Source organism: Pseudopipra pipra, chromosome 3 (genome assembly GCF_036250125.1).
Source record: "Pseudopipra pipra isolate bDixPip1 chromosome 3, bDixPip1.hap1, whole genome shotgun sequence".
Classification (NCBI taxonomy): domain Eukaryota; kingdom Metazoa; phylum Chordata; class Aves; order Passeriformes; family Pipridae; genus Pseudopipra; species Pseudopipra pipra.
This window is the reverse complement of record NC_087551.1, coordinates 83,593,204-83,616,521: the sequence shown is the minus strand read 5'-3', so window position 1 is coordinate 83,616,521 and position 23,318 is coordinate 83,593,204. Positions and strand designations below refer to the sequence as shown.

Genomic DNA, 23,318 nt, shown 5'->3' with positions numbered 1-23,318 from the left:
CTCAGGCTAAAAGCCATAACTCATTTAATCTATCCATGTACAGAAGCCATTTCAAATTCCTGGTTAACTTTATTGTCCTTCTCTGTATCTTTTCTAGTTCTACCATATAATTTTTAGACAAAGGATCAAAAATGAGTTCCCTATTCAACACCCCATATATGTAACAGTGACAAAGGTATTTTTATCCTCTATTCCTTTCCTTATAACTTCTAACATTCCATTTGCTTTTCAGTTATCAATAATCATTATAACAATTTGTTTTCAGGAAACTATCTATACTAACTTCAAATTGTTATAGCTAACAGAGCAATTATAATTTCATACATATATTTGGGACTGGTTTTCCCATTACTTAAAATATCTGGACCCCAGACTTCATCTACCATTTCTATTTTACAGTCAATTAATATAAAGAAATCCTTCTCATGCTCTTTGCAATTGGTCTGAGTTTTGTTTATTCTCAAAAATCTTGTCTGATCAAGTAGCACTTGTCACCACATCACTCACACCTTCCTCAGATCTTTTATGAATACACTAAACAGCACGGAGGCTGGAGCTGTGCACACTCCTCTCTATTGTGAAATAGAGATCATTTACTCTTACCTTGTCACTTCTTTTATGTAACCAATTATTAATCCATGACATCTTAATCTCATCAAGAGTCTTTGTTTAAAAGTATTGTTGAAAGGTTTTTTTATTTGTTATTAACTGCATCACCCCTTCTCATAATCTTCAAAGAACTAGAATAGATCTGTGAGGAATTACTTCAGCCTATGAAATCTTCTTTGACTCTTCTCCCTTGTGTTATATTTCAACCTATCTACTCTTTTCTGTCATTTTTTTTACATCTTCTAAGGATTTGTCTAACACAAAAGTCAGAGGTACCATTCTGTGGTTCTCTGAATTCTCTCTGCAACCCTTTGATAAAAACCAGTGTTATATTTGTCACTTCCTAACCATCCAAAAGAAAAAAACATTTTAAACAGTAGCTTGGAAGGTACAACTAATTGTTCAGCAAATTCAGCCCTGGGTTCAACAGGTACATACTTGTCTCATACTGCCTGATGTCATCAGTTTGATTCTTCTCTTTCCACTGACTTTTCTAAAACTCTTCTGGTGTCATTTCGTACTGAGACAGTTCCTCAGACTTGCCTCTTATGGCAGGGCATCTTGCTCAATAAATGTCAAATGAAAAGAATTAATTTTAAGCTTAGTTCCTTGGGCTCTCTGTAATTCTCTCCTGCTGAACTTGAGTTGTCAATATCTTCATTCAAAATCACTTGCTCTAGTTCATATCTCTCATTTTTAGACTTTTATTACTGGTTAAAAAGTACTCATATATATATATATGAGGTTTTTTTCAGTACCTATGAACTTGAGTTTTCTGTGTCTCATGCTTTAATGGATTTTGATTTTTTAATACTGAGCAGTGAAAAAAGAGACCTTATTTGCCCACACATAATTAGCTGTACAGCCTCATGTTTTATAGCATCTTATGCCTAAGTATAAGAAATACTCCATCCCAGAAGATCTAACCATCTCAATGATGAAAGATAATAGCACAAAGAAAAAATTCAAAACAGCTAGTACTTTTATTCTTCTGTAAATTAGATGTTCCTTCCCCCCAAAAACCCACTGTATTTAAATTAGAAGACTAGACTATATTATTTAGGCATAGTCTTAAATGAAGAAGGAAGATTTATGTTTCTGCTCTGGGTTTATCATAGGTCGCTGTACAAACAGCAAATGTTCAATGTCATATTTATAGTGCCACATGCTGTGATTATTCCTGCCTGAGAAACTCCAGGGAATATGCCCTCTGCTCATCTGCAGTTGTAAAAGTATTTAAGCTGCCATTTGTACAGTGAGCCAATAGAAGGGAATGAAAGCACTAAACCATCCTTTTAAAACCACCAGCATTTCAGTGCTCACTTACAAAAAAGAAACACAACATTATCTCTCTCCAGTGACACTTCTTGTTTCACAAGATATCAACATTAGCTATTGCTTTGATGATGAAGCTGACAAATGTTTCTGTTCACAGTTCAGCATTCCCAAATATTTGTCACCAGCATTTGCTTCTATTTACTTGTAATAGTTTCTAGCAGCATTATGACTACGCCTATTAACTCTAATGGCAGTTTTATCCAGGCCTTTTAAAAAATAAGATAGTGATCTTTTCAGACATATTTATGATCATCTATTGAGAAACTTCTGACTTTAAACAGGCCTACTTGGATATTTTTATTTGATATAGTGTATAATACAAAGCATTTTTAATTGGGCTCCCTCAGGAAATCCACATGGGGTTGTGTTCATCCTCAGCTGCCTGGCTGCTCCTTGCCTCTGATGCCCCAGGCAGTTAACCACCAAGCTGATTAACCACCTGACTCACCACCCAGGCATCAACAACTCAGAATTACTGTTCTGCTCATCTCTTACCCTGTACACCTCCAAGTATCTGACAATAAAGAGTGGGAGGGAAAGTGTATATAAATGCACAAATACATACACATATATGTATATGTGGGGATACCGAAAAAGAAAGTTCATCAAGGAGTGCATTGGTTATAGCTCACCAAGGACAAACTGTCTGCACACCTTAGGAGCAGGAACACAGAGGAAGCTTGGTGTATTGCTCTAAGGGAGACCTGAAACAAAGGATGGAGTGGCACAAAGGTGCTGCAGTCATGCTATGTCTAAATCAATGCACATATGAAACAAAGGATGGAACGACACAGCATTGTTGTGGTTATGCTCCATTGAAAACCATGCAGTTAATGGAAACTATGCCAAAGAATGATCCAGATGGGAATCAAAAGCTGAACTTTACTTCATTAACTCAAAAATACATAATAATCTTTATACTCTACCCTACACATGCTAATGATTAAAGACACTCAAACTCCACCTATGAAATAACATCAACCGTAACTTTACCTTTTCCCCTCCCTCAAAGAAAATAATATAAATATAGCTTAAGTGGAGAGGGAGATCAGAGAAGGCTCCATCATAATTACTGAGATCAGTTGATGGGCTGAACCTGTCTTCTCCCCCATAGGGATGCCAGTTGGGTAAGAGCTTTTCTGCATATCACTTCAATACTGAGAGGGTACTGAGAGGGTACTTCTGCTACCCAGCTGCTGATATTTGGGAAGAGGAACCTCATTTTCTTTGTGAAGAACATTGGATGAAATAAACTTACAGGAGAAGGCTGAAGGTGAGGAAAAGGGCCCCCATTCTCAGTATCTCATCCCTCTGCAATGGGCAGACAACAACCAAACCTGGAAAATTCTGAGAGTTCATAGAGCTACCACATTGACCAGCACTGGGGAAGCAACACCATGTACTGGGATGTCTCACCTAAGTAAATGTTCCTCCAGATGTGAGTACTTGTTTGTGACTCATGTCAGTACAAAAGCCCCAGCTGCCAAAATCTATGATCCTATCTCACTGCTAACCTAAATGGGACTACTCAAACAGCTAAGGACTAATTGCACAAGAAAGGATTGCTTGATGAGGTTCTTAGATTTGTATGTGTCTGGTAAAATCATCAATTAATGCAAACTAGCACAGCTTCAATGAAATTAGGTAAGTTATGTGTAAGGTCTGGCTTCTACTATTTGTGTATTTCAGAGGGAAGGTAATAGAGACAAAGAGATTTTGCATGAGACAATTATGTCTCCACTAACAAACCACCGATAGATAAAGTAGGCTGGTAAGGCATAATTTATTTGGATTTTCATTACATTCTTCTTAAGGCTGTTAAGCAAACTAATTAATGATGGGTTAAATGTCAATCCCATGTGCTGGGATTTGAAACTGATTTTAAAATGACAAAGGTAGAGATTTTAGGCATGCGAACAGTAAGAATTTACAGGGAGCTGTAGAGGGGCAATACTATTTAGTATATTTAAGTTGTTAGTAAACAATCACAAGATGATTGTCTGGAAGTCTTCGGATGACAGAAAAATGTTGAGATACATCAAGTCTGAAGCAGGTTTGAGGAATTAAAAAGGATGTAAGTACCTAAGTAGGTAGTTATCATCTCTGTCTAAGACAAAGCGACACTGGAATACCCTCCTCTTAGTAAGAGCAAGCATTGTCTGTCACCAGCAGTCCTGTCCTTAGGAGCAGCTCAAGCAATTTAAAACAAACCTCAGCTGATAAGTGTGAGAAGCCCATCTCCTTTCACAGAAAGCATCAGTTTTTGTGGTCATTACTGAAACATAAGTCAACAATGGAGCACCTCTCCTATGAGGAAAAGCTAACAGAGTTGAGATTGTTCAGCCTGGAGGAGAAAAGGCTCCAGAGAAATCTTATTATGGCTTTTCAGTACTTAAAGGGGACTTATAAGAAAGACAGAGAAAGACTTCATAAGGTTTCAGTAGGGTAGTAATAGGACAAGGGATGATGGTTTTAAACTGAAAGAGAGTAGTTTAGATCAGATGTTAGGAAGAAATTCTTTACCATGAGGGTGGTGAGGCACTGCCAGAGGTTGCACAAAGAATCTGTGGATGCCCCATCCCTGGAAGTGTTCAAGGCCAGGTTGAGTGGGGCTCTGAGCAACCTGGTCTAGTGGAAAGTGTTTCTGCCCATGGCAGGAGGGTTGGAACGAGATGATCTTGAAAGTCCATTCCAACTAAGCCATTCTATGATTCCATTCCCTTCCCCTCTTCTCTCTACTTTCCCCTACTATAAAATCTCTCTGGGCTGGACCACAACTGTTGCACATCTGTTCACAGAAACCCTTTGCAACTGTAAGTGTTGATCTAGGAGAAGCAGCTGAATGTACAGCTGAGTCACAACAGTTCTTTTACCAAATTTTCTCATGGGTACTTCACACTTCAGGCACAACAGCTTCAGAAGATGAAGGAGTCTTGCATACCAGCATTTATACAAAAAACTTTTCTTCCTCACTGCCCTTGAGTCTTGTATATCTGTGGGAGATGTATGGTATATAATAACAGCAGTGCTGGGGTAAGTTCAGTCAGTCACAGCTTACACACACAGGTAAATGCATTTTATTAACTGTAAGCTTTTATTTTCTGTCTTGGGTTCACAGGAACCTCATATGACATTTTTCTAAGGAGAAAATGGAATTGAATGATCTTCCAAGAAAAAAAAAACAAACATAAAACTCACTATTAATTCAGCTCTATAAAATGCAGAACACAGGTCCAAAAGCCAATTTAAAATCTTCAACATAAGATCAAAAAATACTACAAAGGGGTGTAAGTATTTTTAAACAGGAAGATTCTCTTCAGGGGTCAAACTACTTCACAAGTTGGCAACTTTCTATGTTCATAACCAGCAGCTTCCCTTTGAAGCAACTTTTCACATTGAGATCTTATGGAATAACTCAACGCTACAAAACAGAAAAGCACTATAAATTATGCTTATTATTTTGAGAGCTACAAAAATACAGTCACAGATAAAGATCTCAAGATGTGCATAGCCTAAAAAAAATTACTAGTCCCTGCCTTACAGAATTCTAGCTGATATATAAGTGGACAAAAATGTACAGGAAAGCAACGTGATAATAAGGAAAGAGAAACCCATTAATTAGTATACTGTTTTGTGGGGTCATATATAAAGAAATAGCAGGTCAACCAGGTATTTGTAAAAGGTCCCCTTAAACCAAAGTGCGCTTAAATTTGAACAGGGATATTTGAAAAAGAATACATGCGCTGTCAGCACATGCCAAAGGCAGCCTCATTATCTGAGAACAACAAGGTAGAGAAGGAAGGAAAATTCCAAATTTAACCAACGATAGAGTTGTTTTTTTAAAAAAAAAAGTATTGGTAAGTAAATCAGTCAAATGGCTGAACCATATGAATATAAACATACATTGAGACACTGAGAGATATCAGCAGAAGAAAATTCCTAGCATTTTAACATTCCTGTCATATAGCACGCAGTAGGTGTATTAACTTAACTAAACTTAAAATTCCAAACACACAGCAAATGCAAAGCTCAGGTTCTCCATAAAATCAGACAAGAAGTGGTGTTTAGACTTCTCATTAGGCTTCTACACAGAAGTGAATTTCACACAAAATTTATATCATGTGCATACATCCATTTCTCTTGCATGTTTGTACCCACTGCAGAGAACTTTGTGGATGATAGAGCTTCCCAAAGACATAGGTGCTTTGCAGTTAACTTGCAAAGCACATTCCTAAGTTTGTGCAGAACGTGTGGTGAAATCATGGTGTTATTTCCTTGGCATCAGTTAACAGCTCTCTGGAGCAAAACACACAGTTATGGTTGCTCATGATACCCATCATACCAGTAAGTTATACTGTGGATAAGTCAAAGGCATGAAGTTATCAAAAGACAAATAGCAGCTATTTAGACATTAAATAAGAAAAATTTCATACTAGTTAGTTAAAAATAGAAAGACAAAAGTGTAAAGCAATAAAAAAATTTCAAACAATTGTTGTGAACTCTACTATTGTCTTTAGTACCTTTTCCTTTATTTTCACATTGGACTTTAAAAATTTATTTTTTTTATAAAAGGGTGCTGGCACTTCAGAAAAAAATAAATGATCTGGGGCTATTTCCATGACTCCTGGAACTTACCTTATGGGATTAGCTGCCCAGACATGACACTGGAAATATGGGTCCTTCAAAAGAGAGTATACCTTTACTCAGGTGTAACAGCATGATATATTTGCTGCTTGGAAGGAAGGATTTGTTCAGTGACACTATTGCAACCTGATTATGTGACACCGCGTGGTACCAGGAATAAACAGACATCAAAGACAGCACCATGAATGGAAGAACAGCTAAAAGCTTCAGCAGAGACACTGAAAAAAAGGGGAAGAAAATTTATGGAAGAGACCTAACCAGCATGTGTTTCCAAGTAACGTGTGCCACAAAAGTGGAAGGATTGTCAAAGAAGAAGTTTAAGTCTGACAATCTTTAAATGTGAAGAACTGCATGCATTTCACAAGTTTTCCATTAACCTGGGCAGATAAAACTACAGCGTGAAGGAACTTCACCTTTCATGTAAAACTGTCACTTGTGGCTGGCTGGCCCAAAGCTGGACACTCCAGGGCTGGGCAAGCTGTTTTGCTCTTTTCCAGCACCCCTGTCCTACAGAAATGTCTTAACAATTAAGTCAGTCCCATTCAATTTTAGCTAACCTTTAAAAAATATGTAAATAGCAGCCCTTTTTCTTCTGTCCCTCTTCCTTCTCCTCCCATTAACATTTGCCAGAGCATACCTTCTGGCTAGGACACTCACCTAGGTGGTGAGGGGTGTTTAGAATTCTTTCAGGTGGAGAAGGGAATTGAATTGCATCCCGTGTGGAGTATTCTGCCCACTCAGAATTACACTACAAAGATTATATGTAAGGAAGTCACTTCTACTTTCTCTAGTTATGTCTTATAAGAGATGACTATTGTTCCATCTCTGAAGAAAAACAACTTACTCCAGTGTGTCTGGAAAGAAGCACTTTCCTGGAGGCACAGGTTGGATGAGTCCAGGCAAGGATGAGGATGTGAGATGGAAGGTTATTTCCCGTTGCCCCTCATAGGGATTTTGAGACAACTTTCCCTTCCGAGTGCTGACTGTGAATTCCTTGTGAGGCATCCTTGAGGGGCAGAGGACAGGCAGTGTAAGGTTCTCTGCTGTGGATTCCTGTGTGGCAGTAGGAACTTTAAAGCTGGACTATACGCAGAGACACTCAGTTCTCCAGCACCCAAATCTGTTGGTGGACCTGGACCAGTGCTCAAGTCACTTTATTGCATCTCCTGGAGAACCCCTGAGGTTGGCATTGACACACTATGAGTAGAGTGTACAGAAACCTACATTACTGCTGCTGGTGCCACACGGGAATTGAAAAGGATTTCTGTCACCGCTGGGACCAGGCAGTAACATTCTTTGTGAGCTCTGTGTTTTCTTTCTTAAAAAATATTAGGATAATGATGTTTAATGCTTCCTGATTTGCATATAACTAACCTACATTGTGTGGTAATTTTTGCCTTATTTTCTTACATTTTATTTCTATTGTTGCCATAGTCTTTTGAGACTTGCCATCCATGCCCTGAGCATTAAAGAACTCACTAAGATGCCACTTATCTTAATTTTCTTTTGACATATTTCATATACAAAGTTCCCTGCATAGTGACAGGCTCAGTATTGTTAAAAAACAGCAGGAGGAAAACCCAATTAAACTTCCAGTTTTCCACCAAGCGAGGCACATATGCAATATGCTTGCCAGTTGACCTGCTCTGTCCTTGCCTGTACAGGGCATATCTACAAGAAGATTCTTCCCTGGGGACACAGCCTGTCCCAGCCTAAAACTCTGCTACCTTTCTGCAGAAGAGAAATATAAACAAAATATATCCATAAGGGCTTTCTTCACCTCAAATTTATATATTGAATTTACATTAAAGGGTAACATTTCAGAAGGCTCTCTAGATCTCTGAAAGCTGCCTGGGCTTTAGGTTGCAGCTACTTTAAACACACCAAAAGAGTTACAGTTTACCACATTGTTCAGACTATTTTGGTATGTAACTCCCTCATACATAGGTAATAATTTAATATTCACACATGCAGAAGGAAGACAGGACAGAGTTATGTTCATAGAACTGGACTGCTCCTTTGACATCCCATCTGCTCTTCAAAATCAATCACATTATGGAACTCTCAGTGTGATTCATAGGGAACCCAAACTCTGATTTATAGCAGACCTGGGGTGCCATTTGTCTCCTACCACTTCAGCTGTCCAGAAGTTCAACACTTTTAGTGAGCAAGTCTTCCCCATTTCCTCCATACTCAAAGGAATATTTTTTGATATAGGTATCTTTCTGCTCAGTCATTCATCAGCACCTCCTGTTTCAGAATTGGCTGAGTCATTTTCTGTCTTTTTCTCAGTCGACCAATTAAGAGCCTAGATCACTTTTTTACTCAACAGGTAATTTCAAAGCAATTAACATTAGGACAGATGAATCTTATCCTCAGTTAAGTCACTGTTCATCAATTCAGGTACTATTTTTGTGTCAGGAATGACACTGTGACATAAATCCCAGAGAACTGGGGTAAAGTAATACTCCTCTGAGATCTGGCTTCAGCTGGGATAGAGTTAATTTTCTTCTTGGTAGCTGGTACAGTGCTGTGGTTTTAGATTTAATATGAGAATAATGTTGATAACACACTGATATTTTGGTTGTTGCTTAGTGTTTACCCTAAGTCAAGGACTTCTTGTAGAACAGATTCTCTGTATTAACGAACAGTCGAAATATTGCTGATGGCTATAAGATGAAGAGGAGAGACTTCTTGAATGTGTATGACAGACATGGAAATTTGAGAATCTTCAGGACAATGGACAGTTTAATCTTATTCAACAATGAAAGAAAAGCTGAATGTCTCAGATTTCTCTCCAGAACAGTTCCATCTGGAGTGTTTTAACTGCAGAGCAAACAATAACATTCAGAACTATATAAATTCTGTCCAACCAAATGGACAATGGACAAATCAGTTGCCTCAGTTGGAAGCTTTAAATGCATCAACAAAAGTGGCTTTGCTATCTGAATTAAAGAACACAGACACTCAACCCTTGCCTTCCTTTGGATTGGAGGACAGCAAACACCAAACTTTGGGCTGCCAAGCTTTCCTGTGAACAGCCACAGTAACAGTGCCACCAGTTTCTCCTTTACAGTGAGTTCCAGTCTTGCCAGTGCATCACAGTTTGGAATTGCTCCAGATTTTGAGAACATTTCTGCTGGTTGTAATCCTCCTGCATTTGGAGTGATGCCCTTGCCTGGCAATTCTTCCGTGGTGAACTCTTCAAGCAACACTGTTCTTACAGCCCTTGGAACTTTTAATGCAGCAATAGCAAATTCTGCCTCATGTTCAAGCAGTACTTTATTTGGACAGACTGACAGTGCCTCAGGACATAACATCACATCAGTGTCTTCTGCAGTCACAACCATTACTACATCAGAAAAGTTATTTACACCGAAGAGTATGTGAAGAGTTGAAACAATTTGAAGCAAAAAAGTTTACAGTGAGAAAGATTCCTCTTAAGCCACCACCACTATAACTTTTAAATGCTTCAGACTTTTTAAGTTTATTTTGAAATCATGTGGTTTTGTAACACCTATGATAGCTCAACTACACAATTTTGTGGTTAAGTAATGAAATAAAATGTTTCCATTTCAGTTCATTTTTGTTTCATCTCTAAGTCTTCTGCAATAGTAAACTCTCAGGCAAAAAAAAAAAAAAAAAATTTAGCAAGCCCTGGTTGGATGATGCTTTGAGCAACCTGTTCTCATGGAATGTGTACCTGCCATGGGGGGTGGAACTAGACGATCTTTAAGGTCCCTTCCAACCCAAACCATTCTATGGTTCTATGATTTTTTTCAGTTCCCCATGCTCTGCCAGTGAACAGGTGCACAAGAAGCCAGAAGGCAACGAGGCCAGGACAGCAGACCCAAACTGGCCACAGGGATATTCCATACTACAGAATGTCATGCCCAGTATATAAACTGGGGAGAGTTAGTCAGGAGGGGGAGGTCGCTGTTTGGGGATGGGATGGGCAGCAGTCAGTGGGTGGTAAGCAATTCTGTCGTGCCTCAGTTTCTCTTGGGTTTTATTTGTCTCTCTCTCCTTTTCAATAAAATTTTTATTCTTATGATTGTTGTCGTTATCATGTTTATTATTATTATTAATGGGTTTGTTGTTGTTATATTTAAATTTATTTGAATTCTTAAACTGTTCTTATCTCAACCCATGGGGTTTACCTTTTTTCTGATTCTCCTACCCATCACACAAAGAGGGCATGAGGGAGTGAGAGAGAAGTTGTGTGATTGATGGCTGAGGTTAAACCACAACAGAGCCAAGAGTCCAAGAGTCCTAGGTATTAATCTCCATTCCAACAATATTCATGCACATATAACTAGAAAGCAATCAGATAAAATGCATGAACAGTGATAGGAGCGACACCTTTCTTCCAAACTGTGGCTCTTACCACTACCCAGTAGTGTCAGGTCCCTTTTCCTTTTGTCCCTGGCAGCTTACGCTCCTGGATAGCAGCAGTCTGTCTGCAATGGAACAACTGCAGACAGCATTTTCTTAGAGTGGTTACTGGCCCAGCATAAGAACACTTTCCATTTTGCCTGGCTGAAAGCTGAATTATGACTAAAAGGAAAAGCATCTCTATTACTTCCCAACAAGCACACATTTCCTATCCCACTCTCACCTCAGCATCAAGAGGATGGGTAGGCAGTGAGACACTTCTGTTTCCAAAGGCTGTTTCAATGTATCTTCATGGGCTGTCTATTAATAACACCAATCCTAGATACCCAAAGGTCCCTATTAAATTCAGAAGGAAATTAAGTACATAGCATGAACTTACAAACTGTATTTCCAGAGCAGGTACTTGACATTGGGTCCAGTATGAAACATGATACAGGATTTAGGTGTCTAGCCTGTTCATGCATTGCTGAACATCACTTCCCTAAGAGTTGGGAGACATCTTGTGTGGAGATCATAGATAGGTAATGTGTTTTACAGACAGTAAGTGCAAACTCCATGAAAGAAGCAATAGCAACCATGCTTGCAATGGATTGACTTTCGTAATTAAGATAGAACATTTCTTTAGATGCATTATTGTGCGGGCAACTTACTGCTCTTTGGATTTTTAAATAGGAATTTCCTTCAGCCATTTAAAAAAAAAAAAAAAAAAAGCATAAGCACACAAATTTTGGATTTACACACCACCCTGCAATAGACTCACACCATGTATGTGAATTTATTTGCTTTTTAACTTAGCATCATTATATGAATAGGAATTTGAAGGGTCTGTGGACTGGAGGTCTATTTGCAGACGGAGGGAAAATAATTTTGATCACTCTTCCAGACAGCCTACAGGCAAAGATTGATGAGAGAGACCTACAAAACACTGGTAATAAACCCTTCCAACAACAGAATGTTAGACAGCTCACTGCAGTACAATCTAAGGAAGATTAAGGCCTTTAACACTTTTCAAGATCCTGCTGCACCAGACACAAGCTTTTCCTCCATCCTGCCCGGTGGACTGCCTACAGCACTGTGAAACCCAAATTCTCAACCTAGCTGATTTGCTGGGAACAGTGAGATCATATTGGCATTTCCACAGCCTAGATACTCTGCTCCTCAGCAAGAATGGCTCCTGCATCATCCCAGCTGTCCTGCTCAGAAAACTGCAGCCCTTCAACTGGGCTATCTGGCGGAAGATTGCTTTGTGCCCTGTGCACAGACTCTGTGTTGCGGGAAGTACAGTCACTCATATGGAAAAGGAAAATTATGTCATGCCAGACCAAGCTGCCAATATCAGAGCACAAGAGGTCCTAAAAAATGTATACAGTGGGGAAATCTTCCTGGAAATCCTCCTGGATGGGAAAGGACAGAATCAGCCAGGATTGCTTAACGGAAATGACACAGTGCCTTACTAAGTTCTCCTCATTTGAACTTTCTCTTGCTCCTGGAAACTTGATATAACATGAGTTTTATTAACCCAGGGCATAACAAAGGAATAGCTGAAATTGGAAACCAACATTGGCATCAAGGAATGCCCACAGAGAAGCATTTCTCAACCTACAGTCTAAAGGCAAAATATACATTACCAAAGAAAAAGGGACACTTTTCCTATTATGCATTCAGAATATGAGAATTGCACTTCAAAGGCCTGAACGTGTTCCTAGCAGAAGGGAACACAGTTCTTTCACCTTCAGGAAGTAAAGCAGTCATTTGTGCTGAAACCTTTCAGCTGGGAAGCAACTGTTGGAGTTATATCAAGCATTTGGCTAAGGATACAAAAGCACATGAACCCCCATTTAATATTTAGGTGACAATGTCTGCTCATGCAAATTGTATCCATCAAACTCACTCCCAGATTTTGTAAAGATATCAAGAAAAATGTCGTGTTTTGTGGAGTTTATAACTTAAATATTTACATACCTTGTTTTGTACTTTTACTCCAAAACCTTATGAACCAGGGCTGTTTGTATCAGTGTGAAATCCAAAACCAAGACAGCAGAATCAGCCTAATACCTCTCTCACCAGAACATCACACCTGCATTAAAATAATGGCTCAGCATAAAAGAGGGCCCAAAATTCTGAACAGATCAAAATTACAAGTATAATGGGGGTTTTTTACATATATATTCCTGTTTAATATCTTAGTTTATTGACACTGATGAGCAGCACACTTTATCTAACACATTTGCTGAGTTACCAGAGTTGGAAAAACCATCTGGAATCAGTTCTACTTTGTATGTTCACATTAATAATAAACTATTCAACTGCAATTTTCTCTGTGCAGGGGATATGTGCCAATTTTATGTTTGAATCACATGTTTGTATTTGTGATCCAAATGCATCAAGAGACAGACACAAAAACAAGCAAACACAGTCATTCTCTTGCAAACTCTTTAAATCCTTTCATTGGGCACAACATGGACTACAGGCTCTAGTTGTACCAGAGGTAAAGTGTGGCAAATCTACGTGGGAATGGATATAACTGTTTTACATAAAAGTATTTCTAGCTTCCAGTTTAAACCTAAGGAGGAAAATGCACGTGGAATTTTCAGAGTTAAATCTGTGAAATGTGCTCTTCTTTCCTTTGTACATCTCAGTCTCAGAAACTGCATGGATTACAGGGAAGAGCGTGCTCACCGGGGAGAACTGTTAGCGCTTTTTCAAGCCTCAAAACTGAGGGAAGGCAAAATATTATTTCTTCTTGATAAAACGTGAAACAGGATTTTAATTTTCCTCTGGCTTTCTTGCTTTTGGCTGATTAATTTGTACACAGATATGTTTATAAGCAATGTTAAGTTTATTCAGAACCTAGTTTATTACTCAGGCTAATCCTAAAGCTTTGGAGGAATTAGTGCAGGGACTCAGAAAGGATATTAAAAGACTGTTTTGATGAGTACTAGTCAAAATATTTCTGAAGGCCAGAAATCTAGGCATTTTCTTAAGACAATGGAAGAGAGAAAGAAAAATTTACCTTCAAATGTTTTAACTCTGAAGCATTCCAACAAGTGCTTAAAATTCTGGCTAACTCAATTGAGAATTGCACTGAGAAAAAAACAACTTATTTTTATGCTTAGTAAATGTTTTTACGAACAAGTATTTTAATTAACTATAATAAATTTGTAAAATATTTTACAATACAGTGGACTATTTTATTATTTTATATATTTTTCTTTCACATTTTGCTGAGAGCTCATACTAGCTTCAGTATTGCACATGTCTGCACAATCATACTAAACATCTTGCTATATTTTTTGGATGCACCCATAAGTTCAGAAACAAACATTAAACATGTAACTAAAATAAAAGTAATATTTCTATTTGTTCCAGAGCCAAACTTTTTTTAAGAGATCCAACTCCACTTGCTACAACAACAGTGACTTTAAGTTACATGTCTGCTCCTGGAGAAGAATCTGGCTCCATATATGTTTAAACACTTGTCAAATTCAAACTACATTATGTCCCACCAGAATACTTACAGTACTGTATGAGCTGCTCTATTTTATTTGCAGTTATTTCTTCTCTGCTCTTGCCTTATTGTAACAAATACTGTTCTGTCTCAGTGATTAAAAAAAAAAAAATGAGAAAAAAGTAGAGAAACCAAAGTCTGTATCTCAAGTGATGGTTATTTCCAAAACAGCTCATGTGTGTCTTATCAGAGATGCCTCCATTTGCTCTACTAATCTCCTGAGGATTTTTGTTTGCAGTGAATCAAAATATAACACTTGAATTAAGGGCTATGGTCCACTAAAAATAGTAGTATTTCTAATCAAATAACTTTATTTCAAAATTGAGTACAAATAATAAATGGATTCAATATGCAAGTCTAAATTTTCAAAAGCATCCAAAGATTAACTACCTTAATGGCCCAAATATATTTTTAATTAAATTTAGAAAATCAAATGTCACTGGCTATCAATGACCAAATATTTTGGTCCTTAAAAAGGCAGTATGATGGAAAATTCCACTATGGAAAAACATATATTTTTAGAAACCAAATATCTTTAAAAATCAAGCTGCTAGTAAAAAAATCTTTGAAAATGTGAGAAGAATTAACTCAAACCAACCCAGTAACCAAAGAAATTAGGTGCCAGAAATAATGTCTAAAGAAATTAGGTTCCATTTTTTCTCCTCTATGGCATTAAACAGAAGGTATCTTTTGTTTTGAAGTGCTTTTCTTCTCCATGAAGGACATAACTATACTCTATTCTATATAATAATATGAGGAAAGAGATGAAATGATTTCTATATGTATTGTCCTGAATAAATGTTGGGCCATATTTCTAAACATACACACTAAATACAAGTCAACTTTGTCAGTCTTTGATTTCAACAAGAATGTTGTTACCTCTGGACCCTGCCTGTAGTCCGGTATTAAGAACAGCACCTGGGATATAGAACAATCTTATTTGAATTCCTGCTAACTTATGGTTAGAAGAGGTGGAAGGAATACTAGGGGATATTTATCCTATTCAGAAGGAAAATAGAGGTGCAGTTGAACCTTGAGCTGTATTCTCACTCTAAGTAATCTAAGTTTATTCAACTGAAATTATTACTCTTGAATCGGAAAAATCATGGTTTTTCAGAGAAAAGGGAACTTATTTCAGGTAAAACAATTAGATGTCTGCTTCCTAGCTTAGATTTTCTAAAGGAAAGCATAGTGTCTAGACATACCAGAGGATCAGAAGGGTGCATTTGCAAGGCAGCAGACCTACCTGCGGTACTGTCTTAATGGCTAGGAGGAGGAAAGAGGAGAGAGCGAAAGAGAGCTACTCCCACAGATTCCTTTGACAGGGATTTTCTAACTTTATAATCTAAAAGCCAGCTCCCTAAATGTCAGCTAGTCCCCTGGGCTCCTTTATAGTCAAAGGAGAGAAAAAGTCCCCTCCAGAAGGCAGTTCATCTCAACCTGTAGTAGATATCTAAGACAGGTTCAATGAATCACTATCTCATCTCTTTCTTATCCTATGGCTATGAAGGAAATATGACAAGTAACTTTTAGATGTCTGACTTTGTCAAGATGAATTCTGCCTTAGTGTTATTTTTCACTCCCCTCTGAAATGTCACTTGTGGATTTTCTTTACCATTGTGGTCTTTGTGACCTGATTCCCTTTCTTGCCAAGCTTTGTGATGCCTGACCTGACCTCACTCACTGACCCAAGCCAAAGCCCACTGTAAGATCCTCTTTTCTGTGAATGATCTTTGGGTCAGACCTTAACAGAAAAGCAGTATGAGGGCAAAGGCACTCATGAAGGCTATTATAGAAGAGTATGTTGGTTTAGTCCACCCTCTGCAGGAAAAGTTCTCCCTTGAATCTTTAAGACAGGACCAATGTATTGATTATCTCACTCCAGTCCAGAAGGTTAGCAGTTTTTTGACCTCATATCTTGTGCTGTCATATAAAACTTAATAAACTGGATCAAAATTGTTCCATACGATTGTCATTCACTTCTGGTCAGTAAAAAAGCCAAAGAGATGTGCAAGACTCTCTCTGAAACCTGTATTGCAAGAGTCTTTTTGCAACAGTTGTAATAAAAAATGTACTTTCAGCCTGAATTCTCAAATTCCTCCTATTCTGGAATTCATCAGAAGTTTATTAGATTTTGGCAATATATAAAAATGTTGATGTTAAAGTGTGTTCATGTTTGTCACTGAGGTGAAATCATCTGACTAATTTAAGTGATTTTTTTTACCCTCTCCTGACAAGAGAACCAGTTCAGCACATAATTAATCAACTATTTCCAGTATCATAAAGCAGTACATAAGAAAGCAATTATAGTGAGGTTGCCTTCAGTGACAATGTATGAAAATTTTCTCAAATTTTCCACTGTAAGATTAACAGCAATGTTCTTCACAAAATTGTATCAAAATCAAGGGATCTTTATCACTTTCTCCTTAGAATTAACATGTTAAAGACACAGCAAAATGTGCCATTATTGTAATTTCCTTATTATGCATTTACTATTATAATGAAAAATACCATAAATATTCAATTATCTTAGTCCAACGAAGAATTTAACAACAAACAAAAACAGTAGCAAAACGAAAGAAAGACCTAAGTTATTTTTAAGGCTACTCTGTCTTTCTCAGAAATGTGGAGTAAATGGATGATTTCAATCTCAAAAGGGAGTTCATTTTTCCTACTAGTTCTCCTTTAATGAACATTTATGTTTTAAATCTAATCAAATAGCTGTGATACCCACCCTATGATGTATGGGGTTGGGTTTTTTCCTGCTCTCTTTCTCCTAATCACTATATTTCATTTTAAAACAAATACTTCATTTTCAAAAAAAACCCTGTCTTCTTTAGTTTAAAAGCCCTTTTGGCCTTCAGGGAAGCTCACTATACAGAAAATCCTCAGAAGATCCATTCCAGAGCTCTGGTCAGCTTCAGATTCCATTAGAACAAATTTTAAAGGGACTTTTGAATAATGGATCATACAGCCTAATAATGGTAATATTTATGACTGTAATCCTAAACAGGGATTACAGGGAGGCTGAAGCCCTCATTTTTATCAGTGCAATGCTAGTATAAATCATGCTTACATTTTGTCTGTGGGTTGTTGCTAGGCTTTCCACAGAATACCAGGATGACACTTGCTATGGCTATAGCATGAGTGGCCTTACTGATACAGATCCCACAAATGGTGCATCATATTCTACAGTGCAGAGAAGCTGTCTATGCCACATAGTGATCAGGTGCTCTGCTGAAAAGATATATTATAACATGCCCACTTGACCTTTCCAGAAACATCATTATTAAAAAAAATGTTGAGGAAAATCAATTTTTTGCTTTTTATTTCTTAAAATGTTAAAATCTTGATTGGAATCAATCAGGAACGTGTAAACCACAATGAAACAAGGTCTAATACTTCAAAGGTGGAAATTTTTGCATCTGTGATCCATCTCCTGGCTTACGGACCAAGGCCTTCAGGGAGCACAACAAATCCACATCATCTTTCTAAATGTCAGTTTTGCTTTGACCTCTGGCTTAGATATCAGAAAAAAAACACACATAACCACATAAGTCCCTAGTGATTACATTAACAAAAATGTTGAAAAGAATAATTTTGCTGAGTGAAAGTCATCGTGAACTCAGAAAAATATAAAACTTTTTTCCACAGGTACTTTTCCCTGCCAAAACAGAGCTCAGGCAATACATTGCCACTCACTTTAGAAAGCGTTTATTGCTCATTGTTGCTTTATGTTAATTTTACTTTGTTTGATCACATAAAGCCCTTTCTGGTAAATGATATGTGCATTTATAAGTAATTTTCAGATCTAAGGATGAAAAACACTAACTAAAAATGTTATCATCATTTCCACTGCAAAGGATTCATAAAATGTGAACCTTTTTGTTTGAGAGGAATTTAAATTATACACTGGGGCTACAGAATACAGCTTTATATACTAATGTAAAGTCATTACTGAAAATTCCAACACAGATCTAATGAAATTATTAGCACCGAGAAATTACACACCTATATTTTGCAAATAACCCATTAAATCTCTTTTTTAGCAATTCATAAATTGAAGATATCTTACAGGAATTAGTCTCCAGAAATACAGTCCTCTCTTTTTCCCTGTCTCTTTTTCATATATTTATCATAAGCAGTAATTACTTACGTATTCAAAACTCATTTCTCTGGCCAAGAGAAGGCAGCTGTGTGTCTGCAGGTCATAACCCTGGACTGGAAGGTTATGAGAAGACCCCAGAGCCTTGGGGTCATGAGAGCACCTAACAAAACTTTCCACAGGGCTCACCATTTCTACCCTCCTAGGGTTTGACTAGAGCTGCCAGCACAGGTCTAGGCCCACAGTAACCTGTTCTCCACACTGGAGTTCAGCAGAGGATAAACTTAATAGCCTCTTGCTCACATTGCTTCACAAGAAAGGCTGTAAAGCTGCATGTGCATTACAGATGTGGTTGTTTCAACCTACTTTGTTCTCATCAGCATGTGATACCATATTTAATATGACACTAAGTTTGGAGTGTTTTTCATACATCACCAATAAAGATGTATGAGAGGTGAATTTCAAGTGCTTCCACACAGATGGCAGTGCAGTATGGAAAACTATTACATTTTTCCACACTGAGATAAGAAAGTATAAATGTCAAATATACTGGAGATTTTCCTCTGAGGAAAAGAAAAATGCAAAAGAAAAAGTTAGAAACCAACATCTTAATGGAGCTCAGCAGCCCCTATTTGTCACTTGTTATACAACCATCCTTATTGCAAGCTAGTGGGTTAATTCACTGGAACGGAACGTGCAACTCCAAACCACTATATTTTGCAATCTCGTACTGCCATCTTATGCCATTTTTCGTCACTGCACAATCCATGACATACCAAAAATTGACAAAGAAATGCTTTCATAGCATTGCCTTTCACAGGTGTTTGTCATCCTATCAGCTCATTATCATCTGGCCCTCATTTCTGCACCCCCAATTCTGCAAGAAATTACTAAACACTGAATTCTCTTTGAAGTTGATGAGAACCAAGAACCCCCAGTACCTTTGAGGATGGTGTTAGAGAGGTTAATTACAAACTTTCCCCTTCAAAACTATTTCTTCAGTTGCTCATTGCTTTTCAGACATGTGGCTTGATTCTCATTTGCACTGATTGACTCCACATTTCCCATTCCAGTACTGCACAGGGACTACAAAGTAAACAAAGAAAGGACTGTAGTTTTCCTTCCACAAAAAAAAGATGCCTTATAAATGTTGAAAACAGATTCATAGTGTAATTATTCAAGCAAAAATAAATTACAAAAATTGCTGATTTAAATGGTATTAAATGATAGAACACCAAAATAAGTGAGTTACAAGAAAAAACAGTGGTATTAATGAATCACCGAATCACAGAATATGCTGAGTTGGAAGGAACCCACAAGGATCATTGAGTCTAACCCTTAGCCCTGCACAGGACCATTCCCAAGAGTCAGTCACACCATGTGCCCAAGAGTATCATCCAAATGTTTCTTGAACTCTGACAGACTTGGTGATGTGACCACTTCCCTGGGGAGCCTGTTCCAGTCCCCAACCATCCTCTGGGTGAAGAACTTTTGTCTAACATCCAAACTAAACCTCCCCTGACACAGCTTCAGTCCATTCTCTCAGGTTCTGTCACTGGTAACCACAGAGAAGAGATCAGTGTCTGCCCCTCCTCTTCCCCTCACGAGGAAGTTCTAGACTGCAATTAGGTCTCCCCTCAGTCTCCTCTTCTCCAGACTGAACAGACCAAGTGACCTCAGCCGCTCCTCATACAGCTTCCCCTCAAGGCCCTTCACCATCTCTGTTGCCGTCCTTTGGATGCTCTCTAAGAGTTCAATATCCTTCTTATATTGTGGTGCCCAAAACTGCCACAATATTTAAGGTGAGGCTGCACCAGTGCAGAGGAGAGTGGGACAATCCCCTCCCTCAACCAGCTGGCGATGCTTTGCCTGATGTCCCCCAGGACACGGTTGGCCCTCCTGGCTGCCAGGGCACTGCTGACTCAGATTCAACTTGTCATAGACCAGGATCCCCAGGTCCCTTTCTGTGGCACTGCTTTCCAGCATCTCACTCCGCAGTCTGTATGTACATCTGGGGTTGCCCCATCCCAGGTGCAGAATTTGGCACTTCCCCTTGTTGAACAGATTGGTGATTGCCCAGTCCTCTAATTTGTCGAGGTCTCTCTGCAGGGCCTCCCTGCCTTCAAGGGAGTCAACAGCTCCTCCCAGTTTTGTGTAAACTTGCTTAGTACCCCTTCCAGTCCTGCGTCTAGGTCATTTATGAAGATGTTGAAGAGCACAGAGCCTAAGATGGAGCCTTGTGGAACCCCACTAGTGACAAGACTAGTGATTTTACCCCACTCACTATTACACTCTGTTATCGGAATTAACCAGATAAATCGCTCCACCAACTAAGAACAGCCATGCACCACCACCCACAGAATCGAGACCCCTGGTGGTCTAGTGGTTAGGATGCGGCGCTCTCACTGTCGCGGCCCGGGTTTGATTCCCAGTCAGGGAACTCCTCTGGGCAGATGGAGCTCGTCAGCCCTGTAAGGCCATCCATCTAAGAGAAGGTCACTCTAAACAAACCTACGTCCTGAGGACCTCGCTGCCACCGTCCGAGCTCGCTTGGCCCCAGCAGATGAACCTTAGGATTAAAGGGTGGGCTCAGTTCAGCGCACACTGTGTCTCACCTAAAAAATCCACTGCGCAGGCTCAAAGGGTAATGACCTTTCCCAAATCTTCGTTCGCGAAGACTGGCCATGATGATGATGATTACCCTCTGTGCTCGACCCGTGAGCCAATTGCTCACCCATCACATGATGTGTTTATCCAGCTGTGTGCTGGACATTTTGTCCAGAAGGATTCTGTGAGGGACAGTTTGGAAAGCTTTACTGAAATCCAAAAAGATTACATCAACTGGCTTCCCTTGATCAGCTAGGTGGGTTACCTTGTCATAGAAGGAAATCAGGTTCGATAAGCAGGACTTTCCTCTCATGAAGCCGTGCTGGCTGTGACTGATGACTACATTGTCTTTCAGGTGTTTCTCAATACCTCCCAAAATAATCTTTTCCATAACTTTACCAGACACTGAAGTGAGACTGACAGGCCTGTAGTTTCCCAGGTCCTGCTTCTTGCTTTACTTTTAAAAAAGTTTCACTTTTTTTCCTCTCACAAACCACTCTCAATTACATTTTTGGACTTCTGTGGGTGTTTTCTTTCTTCCATTCCTCATCAAATTTCCAGTTTATGAGTAAAGATACACTGATGGTCACCTTATTAGCAAAATATGAAAGTTCAACCTAAACTCTAAAAGTTAAAGTAGGTTTTCTCCTTTTCTGGCCCCATCAACTCTAACAAATTTTCTACTAGCTGAGATATTTCCCCAGCAATCTCTAAAAATGACTCAATTTTATTTCTGGTCTTGACACTGATGATTAGACTTTAGTAAAGAAAGTATTGTGTGGCTGAGGTATCAGAGCAAACAGATTCATTCCTCTCCCATTCCCTTCTCCCACTCAATTGTAATTTTGCTCTTGTTGCTGCACCGATGAAAATTAAAATAGAGCTCATCTTCTCAATACAGTTAATGTAAACAAACCTTCCAATTCATAGCAATTTCTGCAATTACATTTTATGCCACATACTTCATTTTCATAACATGCATTGACTTCAACCATTCCCACCTACTGTAATCCCATAGCACAATGTTGCAAGATGACTAACATTTGTATGTATTTTTTTATATGTGCTACAACAATTCCTTTTTAACACACTTCAGTGATCACTTTCAAGGACAGTACAATCAAATGAGAGATGTAAGTATTTAATTGTTTGGCTTTCCCTAGCACTGTAGCAATTACTATATTTCACTTCATAATACATCCACAGCAGAGTCATTTAATGCAGCAGGACCCTCCCATCTAAAAGCAAAATTATCTTCTTCAGTGCTCAGTTTCCTGAGAGACAAATATTACCCCAAAAAAGTATAAATTGATGTCATGTTCTCCAGTCTGGAGTACTGCATCCAGCTCTGGGGTCCCCAGCACAGGAAGGACATAGACCTGTTGGAGAGAGTCCAGAGGAGGATCACAAAGATTATCAGAGGGACAGAACACCTCTCCCATAAGGAAAGACTAAGAAAATTGGCATTGTTCAGCCTGGAAAAGACAAGGCTCTGGTGAGACCTTATAGCAGCCTTCCAGTACCTAAAAGGGGCATACTGGAAAGCTGGAGAATAATTTTTTACAAGGACCTGTAGTGATAGGAAAAGGGGAAATGGCTTTAAACTGAGAATAGGTTTAGATCAGATATTAGGAAGAAATGTTTTACTGTGAGGGTCTTGAAACAGATTGCCCAGAGAAGCTGGGGATGTCCCATCCCTGGAAGTGTTCAAGGACAGGTTGGATGGGACACTGAGCAAATCGATCTAGTGGAAGGTGTCCCTGTTCATGGCAGTGGGGTGGGATTACATGATCTTTAAAGTCCCTTCAAACCCAGGCCATTCTATGATTCTATGATTTGGTGTCTGTTGCAACCCTCTGCTCTGTTCTGTGGCACACTACAGCGTGGTGAAATCTAAACAGTTAAAACTTTAGATACATACTTGCAGGAGAAAGAGTGGAGAATCTAACCTTGAAATCTCCTCAGACGTGCCAGATTGGTATAAATAGAACCATATGGTTGATCTTGCAATTCTCTATTTTCCTTAGTATTTGTATAACTCCCTGTAGCCTGTATTTTTAAACATAAAAATTCTAATATCCCTATTTCAGGTGCAAAACAGGGTCCCTAGTG

The 23,318-nt window shown here is 38.6% G+C and overlaps 1 long non-coding RNA gene and 1 pseudogene across 1 annotated transcript; one reads left to right on the top strand and one right to left on the bottom strand.

The window, feature by feature from the left end:
- The first annotated feature begins 8,986 nt into the window (after window positions 1-8,986).
- On the top strand, window positions 8,987-10,105 carry LOC135412457 (nucleoporin NUP42-like; annotated as a pseudogene).
- Window positions 10,106-12,323: 2,218 nt separating this feature from the next.
- Window positions 12,324-19,713, bottom strand: LOC135411921 (uncharacterized). Its single transcript, XR_010429387.1, has 4 exons — window positions 19,541-19,713; window positions 14,505-17,731; window positions 14,000-14,070; window positions 12,324-13,063 (listed from the first exon to the last, which is right to left on the bottom strand). It is a non-coding gene; the product is annotated as an uncharacterized LOC135411921 (long non-coding RNA).
- Window positions 19,714-23,318: the final 3,605 nt, after the last annotated feature.